Raw genomic sequence first — 9,703 nt, forward strand, 5'->3', positions numbered from 1 at the left:
ATCCTGTCAGTGATGACAAAGTATCAAATATAATTTTTATTTTTCAGGTCCATCTAGCCACAAAAAGCAGCGGTAATAATTATTGAAAATGGCAATTATATGGCTAAGGCCAGAGAGAAATCGGTGTCCAAATCAAAAGAAGCTATATTATCAGCCATGAGAAATGTTGTGTTCATGGCAGAGCATGATTTACCGAACTCGCTACTGTCAGAAAAGCCCGATGATCTTTTTCTGTCAACACATGAATCGATCACGGGACCCCACATTATTGACCCCGGACAAGAATTTTGCTTGGAGTGCAAGCAGGGCGGGATTAAGACCCTAAGCACTAAGAAGATTTTGGTGCTTATTTTGCTTAATGACTAATCTAGCTTTGAGTGCACAGTTCAAAGAGGCGCACGCCCAGAAAATTGATCGACACTATGACAGGGCCATTTTATTATGCGGTGTTCCGTTATTTAATCATGATATAGCACTCTTGTTGTCACAATGTATACAATAACACGTTTATTCCTAAATATATCTTTCCATTGCACTATGGCTAAATATATCGTTACAAATTCTTTAACGTTTATACGTTGGTATTAATAAAGAGGCATGCCCACTTCCTATTTGCCATAAAACTAGTTCCCACAGAAATAATCACCACACCCGGAGATAAGGACATATTTCGAAGCGGGGGAATCAGCTTGTTGTCTTGAATAGCGCTGATACCGTTAAATTATTTCATAAACATATCCATCAGTTCAAGTCCTCGAACAAATCGTGCGTCAATAGTAATCACACAGCATCGCGATATACGCGAATCGTGAGAAAGTGAATCGCGATACATCGATTCAACGATATATCGTGCCAGCACTTGCATATCTTTATACCGGATTCGGTAAAAGAGATTAATCCATCGCTATCATTAAGCATGCAGATGGGAGTCATTTCATAAATAATTATGAAATAGGCGGGGCGTATTCTGGGATTTCGTTGTCGAGACAACAGAATAAATAATGATAATGTTCTCATTAACAATGCCTGTAACTGTGTGTGTCGAAGACTCTGGGTTTAGTTGATGTAGCGGTCATAATGTCTTATATCGTATTTTGTGTCACAGGGCCAGTGCGGCCAGAAGTCGACGGAGCACTTCTTTTCCTCGCACTATCACGCCATCTGTTTATTTTCTTATATTACGTTCAAGGCGAATCTGTGCCAACTGTTGTTTCAGATTCAATAGTTCGGTTATGGCGACAGCGCCCTTATCATTTCTAGTGACATTAACAGGTGCGGGAACCCGGTCTTGTGAATGTGAGACTGGTCGACGGCGGCACAGTTAGCATATTTAAAATGAGGCTTATCTGCAGAACTTTTGTCCACGGAACCGTCGTCAGTTTGCTAGCCATTTTAATGATAAATTTGCCACCAACACACCTTCAAACTGACCAGAAGTGAATATTCGCTAGGCCGCTACAATCACTGACAGGGATGACACCGGTGCAAGATAATTAGCTCACAATATTAACTTTTTTCCTTCCGCCAATTAAATTCTAAAACATTTTTGTGGTGAAAATCAGAAAAATAAGTAAAGGTGTAAAAGTAAGTATAACGGGATAAAAAATATTTTCCATTTAGTGTAAATGGATACATAAAATTGTACGCGAAGGAGTAAAATGAGTAAGAGGCACCATTTTGCTTGGACCATCCTATGTAAATAATGTACGCGCTATCGGCGACAATGACCGACGCCGTGTGAAGTGACGTCACGTAGAATGCAGGTCAGTCATGTTACACAGAGTTAGAAGTCGGCTTTCGCATTACCTCTATGAAACAGATTGACACGCCTTGCGTTTGGTGCACTACGCCAATACGGAGCGAGGGAACTATAAATCAAAATCGTGCATTCTATGACACTCGTCCATTTACCCAAATTTATTTTAAAATAAAACTGTAATTTAGCTATTTCTAACAAGTCTGATATTACTATATGGACCAAAAAACGAGCATGTTCGCCATCGTCACCATCGTCTATCAATGCACAATTGTCCAAGGAAGAATCATGAATTGGTAGAGCTTTCGCCTTTTATCGTCGAGCGTCGCGCCCCAAGAAAAACAACAAGATGAGTAAACCTTTGGAACCAGTTTTCCCTTGTCAACATAGTATTAGTATCTAGCCGTTCGGATTGTGTGAAAAACTGGGGTCCTGTGTAGGCCTAAACGTTGGCGTGCACGTAAAAAAAAACACCTTGGTAGCTGGAATTCGAAATAAGAATATGTCTTAGTACTGCTGCTTGGACCAAATGTCCCTCATAGCACACTGTATGGCATATGCCCGTCTTCATTAGGTCAGTCGGAGCAGAACAGTAGGATGTTAAATCCCATTTCATTACATTTCATGCGAAATTTGGACGCCTCCCTTTAACGGAGACATGTTTGACCATATATCTTGGTTTTTGTGCTCCGACGTACTGTATAGTACCCAGAACGACTGGTTTGATTATGGTAGTTATTTACTTATATACTTACAACTTGTCTTACATGTATCGAATTATACACAGTCCTCAACATGTAGGTCAATTTGTAACGTTTTACTATATTTCTCTTATCGTCATGAAATATGGGGGTGTCACAAGTGTCGTTGTGAGAAGTAGTACTATGAGTATTGATATTCGTGTTGGCTGTCACAGTTAGGAAACGCCTTTAAACGGTAAAGCATCAAAATTAGACATCCAACAGGCCCCTTATAAGAAGGACTTTCAAAGTGAGGGGACAAAGGTTAAAAAACTGAAACAAAGATAAACTCACCGGGTGAATGTTTCTGGAAGTTTACTATCGCCGAGCGGCACGTGGCGAGAAATTCTATAACCTCAATAAAGAAGGTCCATAGTTGCCATGTGAAAACCTTAGGATGCAGGTAGTCGTTAGTCTTTTTAGAACACCCGATACCTCTCATTTAAAGATACATTATGCAAGAGGTAAATCTGCCTATTGCAGATCTTTCTTTAGGCCTGAAATGTTATCTAAATTATTAATTAGACATTAATTACCTTATCCAGACCATAATCAACTCTCGATGTCATCGCTAGCCTACGATATCTACTGGATTACAATCCGATCTGCGGCTCAACGCTCATTCATGATTAAATCAATAAATGGATAATCGAGGCTATGTTTTATTTATCGTACCGACTTTAGTAATGATGATCGAGGCTAGACCAAAAATTCAATCGCTAAATTCTCGGTTCAGAGTGGATCAATTTGACTGAAATTTTCAGCAAATTCCCTTTATATTATCTAGTTTTTAACTATTATAGTGAGAACAGCCAGCTTAAAAATTTGGTGCTTTAGTTTTGGTTATTTTTTTTTCTTTCATTTTTTTCTTGAATAGTGGAAAAAATAATGGTGCCTGACAAATGGGAGAAAAGACATGCCTGAAATTTTAAGGAATTATACAAATCGTGGTAGATTAAGGGCACTTGACTTTCGACTAGAATGTACCGGGTTCGAATTTTCATGCTTATCAGTTGCCTGTCTAGCCTTGTGGGTTTTCTCTGGGTCCTCTGTTTCCTCCAACGGCTTTAGACCCTAAAGCGCTAGCGAATTATTGAAATATGACCTAGTTTCTGTTCAGTGGACATTAATCCCCCCCCCACACACACACACACCCACACCATCACCACCCTCACACACCCACACACACACACACCCGTCTCTCTATTGCTTTCAGTTATTAGGGGTTGTTGCGTACTCGTGTAGGTTTCTGAGACCGGGAGGGGGGATAATATATAACTGTACGTTTTCAACAGAACTTTCGATACTCCCTTTCCTCCAATAAACCAGAATTGACATTCTTATACCAAGTGTATAGTTGACCATATTGTGTGCAGTGGTGTAGTTAAATAGTGAAATATTTTCACCCGTTTGTATTCTTGCCAAGTCATCGCGATTTGCCCTTATGGTTGCTGTGGTTTAATTTTCAAGCTTTATGACGCTATTTAAAAGACGAATGGTTTACAATGCATTAACGTGGTGCTGTTCTCTTGTACTTTATATTTAAGTTGGCTAAAAATCGCTTAATTAAGTCCATATTTTGCTGTATCATTTAATCGTATAGTAATAGTTTACTTAATGTCTTTCTTTATATATATAGGGCCTACACGTAGTGACCAATGCCGTCACTTTAGCCTACATATTTTAACTGGGTTTTTTTTTCTCTGATGAGAATATGTACTCTTCGTACAGATACCATTCATTATGTACTTTTACCGTCATCAAAAACATATCGATCGGATTTTGGACAAAATGAAAATATGTATATCATTATAATGACCCATTCTCGATAACTGCTAAATTGCTGCGTCATTAAAATTTCTATTATATTATATATGTGACTGTAAATTATATTATATACAAGTTGTACAGTGTCGTCTTTAAAGGCAATAAATAAATGCCAACTTTGAGTTAAAAGAGAGGTTTACATTATCTTCTAAACTATCCTAGAAATTATCTTTTAAAATATCTTATACATTATCATATACATTATCATATACATTATCATATATGTTATCTTATACATTATCATATACGTTATCTTATACATTATCATATACATTATCATATATGTTATCTTATACATTATCATATATGTTATCTTATACATTATCTTATAAAATATCTTAAACAATATCTTATACGTTATCTTTTAAAATATCTTATACACCATCTTATATATTATCTTATAAATCATCTTATACAACATCTTATACATTATCTCAAGGTCACTCGTACTATTTCCTTATACAGATTATTAAAGTCGCCATTTATTTATTTTTCAGACAATATCTAATTTGTCACGGCTTAGTACTCAAGTTGATTATTTAACATTTATATAAAAAAACAGAACCACAATATCAATGGCAAATCCGTCTCAATCAGATTTTTTTAAAAAAAGAGGCCCATTAAAAGATTTCATCAAAAACGTATAAGTGGCTCTGGCTTGTTTATTTCGTCTGCAAAGGATGGCAAAATTTTCAATTCTTCAAATATTCGTAAGAAACGGAGGTGAACGATTTGGGATTTACATCCCTTTCAACAATATGTATCTTGTAAGGGATTCCTCGATCCCTCTAATGACGTTCACAGTGTTTAATAAGCTATAAATAATATTACATCATACAATAATTTATCCCCGTCTTCATTAGTGCAGAACAGGAGGACGTTAAACCCCATTTCATAATATGACCTATATGACGAGATATTCACGTGACACCACACTAATGATTGTACCTTGTTTATAGGTGGTGAATAATTATTACAAATGAAATGGGGTTTAGCGTCCTACTGTTCTGCTCCGACTGGGATAATGAAGACGGATAATTATTAATTAGAATATCGACAATAGATAAATTGATCATCAGCCACTTAACTGCCTTAACATAAGGTCACATTGTTTTAAAATGAGCAACGCCGTGAGATCAGCATTAGTTTATTGTTAGCGGATCAGGGTTAACCGACCGGGGAATCCCGAGCTGATTTATATCAATAAGGAAACCGCGGTGGGTCATTGAGTAAGACCGGGGTTCACTAGCCTGGAGGTCACGGGTTCACTAGCCTGGAGGTCACGTGTTCGCTCCCGGTGTTGGCCGAGAAAATTCCTCGGGATTTTCATCGTGGTTTCGACTTGTCAGTGGTGCAGGCCTTGGGGTCCGACAAGGACAGCTGTCTAGTCGTTCGGATGGGACGAAAACCCCAGGTCCCGTGTACACACTGGCGTACACTTTAAAATGTAAGAGAAGGGCCGTAGCACCGCTTTCCGTGCAAAATTTCTCCCATAGCATATGACATGTATATCTGTCTTAATGAGCCCTTCACGGAAGGTGAATGGCACGTGTAACTGAAAGATAAAGAATCACAATGAACAATCCTCGACAAGGACGAAATCGCTATGAAATGGGTCAGAATCTTTCATAGGAAAATGCACCAAATAGTCAGCATAACAGTTTACGACTTTCTCGTCACCTACTCCGAAGGGTAGAGGTGCGGAAGTACAAAATGGTTATTGGAGCAGCCAAAATCCCTCCAATCCCCCAGCTAACCATCTATCCTAAATATGATTGCTACTGGGAAGCGAAGGGTAGATTAACCATCAAAGGCCAGCCTACCCTTTGTTTCTGATGTGATAAGATTGGTCACTCCTGTAGTGAATGTCCCTTTCGAAGCCCTGAAAAGAGAATTCCAGGCCCACACCAGTCACCCAAGTTCCAACTACAGTTACCCCAGTTCCAGAGAATATCAACAGAAGTAATAATACCCCGCCACCTCGAGACTGCCGATTGAAGGGCTGAGACTAGGCTTCGTTTATTACAAGGTGACAAAGGTACTTGACAATCGAGACTAGGTTAATTCTAGTGACAACGTCCAACATGCATAATTTTGCTAAGAATAAAATAATTTGCTTGACTTCTTTCAATCATAATTGTTATTTAAACTATTGTAGCAAGACCGATCTGTTCTTTATCTAAATCTTACATCATGCATCTTTAAAAGGCTTAACCTGCTGCGGTCGTTATATATATATATATTATACAATATGTGTGACATAAATATATAATAAAGGGTTTAACCCGCTGCATATGGTTATGACTGATTTATTAGATTTAGATTACTGAAATTCTATGTCAAATTATCATTGTCATTTTATGATGATAAACATTTCTAACATAGCTAATAAATTATTGTTGTACTTCAATCTAACATATATCATTCAGAGATTCCCTTAAATCAAGAAAGGTCATTATGAAGGGGGTCACAGAAATTATATTTGATATAAGACATATTTAAAACAATAATAGATAATTCATTAGATTTCTGGTCTTGTACCGGGAACTGGTCCCCAAGCGCTACTCATCTTGTTGTTGGTGTTGTTGTTCACAAGGGGGGTTGGATGGCTGAATGGTTAGCACGTGCACGCTGTATCATAAGTCTTGTCTTTGAGTCAACTGGCGCGGTTTCGAATCCCCGGTTGTACGTGACAAGGAGTAGGGTCGCCTGTCCAACCTCGTGGGTTTTCTCCGTGTCCTCCGGTTTCCTCCCACTGCTAAAGACCCCTACGCGCAAGAGAATTATTGAAATAAAATTAAACCATATGTTAGTCCCGAAATAACCTAGTTTGTGTCGAGTGGACATTAAACCCCATTTCTCTCGCTTTCTCTCTGTTTTTCACAATTAATAATGACGTGAATAAAATCACAGAAAAACTCCAATAACGTGCTTGGCGGTTGTTTGTGGTTTATTTTGAATTACATATATATGAGGTCACCTAAACCTTTTAAGTCCTTACAGCGTATGTGAGTCTTAAGTATACACGGAACCTTGGTGTTTCTTTTTCTTTTTCCCCAGAATTTAATATAAGCGACGTATGTAGAAGAGAACTCTATATGTATAGGCCACCAGAATGTTAGGAATTCACCGGTCTATTAAAACTTTTAATGTGTGAACTATGTTAAAGATGGGTTCCCAGAAAAGTATTTATCGGGTGGTTATTTCCAATAAAAGTATGGCAATTTTGGTATATATGGAAAGTAGAGATATCCAATCTTACTTGAGAAATACTGGATTCCCCGAAAAACACTCATGGGGCGTATACAGGACAAAAAGTAAGGGTTCCCCTAATCGACAGCCCGACGATTAGGAATTTCTGCACGCGATGTGAAAGGTCACACGCGAACATTGAGCGCTTTATGTACAAGTTGATAAACTTTATGAAGAGTTAGACGTACAACACTTTCTGGGATAAAAATGACGGAAAAGACGCGGGTAGTGGATAATCCGAGAATTTAATTAGGTTTCGATATTTGTAATAAATAGTCAGCGATTAAAGACAACATCGTCTTATGTATGCAATGAATTCTTCTCTAACTTCTGAGAGAGGTAAGTCACGTGACATAAACATGACCTGGTTTGATCGAATTTTTATAGCAGGGCATTTCTTGGCAATTACAATGTTTGAGAAGGATTTGAAGCAAAATTATGACAAATTAATTAGTTTGAATATGTTTTTAGTCCATATATACCATTAAATCACCCAGTCTGTACGCGGGAATGTATCTTTAATCAATGAATTCGTCAGCATTTTGTGTTCTTATTTTTTTGTAAATAAAAGAAAATCTATTTTAAAGGACATAACCTATAAGATTTGAGTAAAAACATAAACGGGCAGATATTTTGAAATAAGAGTAGACCGTAACGCCGCTATCCAGGCCAAATTCCCCTCATAGGACACTGCATATTGTATACCCGTCTCCATTAACCCGGATGTGGGAGAAAAGTATGGCGTTAAACTCAATTTCAGTTCATTTTAAAAGTCGCTTCTCCTTTAAACATGCATTATGCAAGAGCTAAATCTGTCTATTGCAGGACTTTCTTTAGGCCTGAAATGTTATCTAAATTATTAATTAGACATTAATTAACTTATTCAGACCATAATCAACTCTCGATGTCATCGCTAGCCTGTGATATTTACTGGATTATGATCCGATCTGCTGCTCTACGCTCATTCATGATTAAATCAAGGAATGGATAATCGACACTAGGTATTTTATCGTACCGACTTTAGTAATGATGATCGAGGCTAGGTCCAAAATTCAATCGCTAAATTCTCGGTTCAGAGTGGATCAATTTAAATGAAATTTTCAGCAAATTCCCTTTACATTATCTAGATTTTAACTATTATAGTGAGAACTGCCAGCTCTTTATCTAATCTCCCATAATGTATCTTTAAATATTAAAAACATATATAACGCGTACCATGTATGTACTTGAACAGTTCTTTTTTTAAAAAAAACAAAAACTATTTTCTCAGCGAGTTATCGCAATGTGAAACATGCTGTTATACATCTGATGTTTTTCAGATTATGTAGATGTGAAAGGTTACAGGTCAAACAGATTAAATAGGCGATTTTCTAGGAACTAATCACACAAAGGAAATTGTGTAATTTAACTCGGTAGGAATTTGGTCTTACAGTGCTAAGCTTCAGTGTTTATAGGCAATATTATTGTTATTTGGGATCTTAGGGTTCAAACTAAAATCTGATAGGTCAGATACTCATTGGAGCTAATTGGTTAGAATACTGTCATCTCCATCTTTATCATCGTTATGATCGTCTTCATCATCGTCGTCATCATCATCATCATCATCATCATCATCATCATCAGTGTTGGCATTCGCTCTGTAATATCTGTCAATATCTACCCTGGTGGAATAAGTTTATAACGTTTTTATTATCAGCGACACCATTACCATCTTAATCAATTTTATACGCCTACATTTATCCGATTTGGTTTAAACTTGAAATGTATGCTTATAACCCAAAGATCTCGATTCCTTTCGATATTCGCGCATATCGGACCGTAACTTCCTGAATTATGGCCCCTGAATGTAAGAAAAATCGCGTTTTTAGCTTGTGGACCCTATAGAGGTCATAATTTTTATCCGATTTAAAAAAAACGTATTATTATATCACCGTTACACCCTAAGGACGGCTGAGTTGAAACTTGAAAATCGGCCCAAAACTGACAGACAAAATGGTCGCCCCTCGTTCTCAAATAGCGTAAAAATATGGTATATAAAGGTTGTGGACCCTATAGAGGTCACAATTTTTATCCGATTTTGTTGAAACTTGAAATGTAAGTTTATAACCCAAAGATCTCGGTTCCTTCT

Source organism: Patella vulgata, chromosome 1, assembly GCF_932274485.2.
Source record: "Patella vulgata chromosome 1, xgPatVulg1.2, whole genome shotgun sequence".
In the NCBI taxonomy this organism is placed as follows: domain Eukaryota; kingdom Metazoa; phylum Mollusca; class Gastropoda; family Patellidae; genus Patella; species Patella vulgata.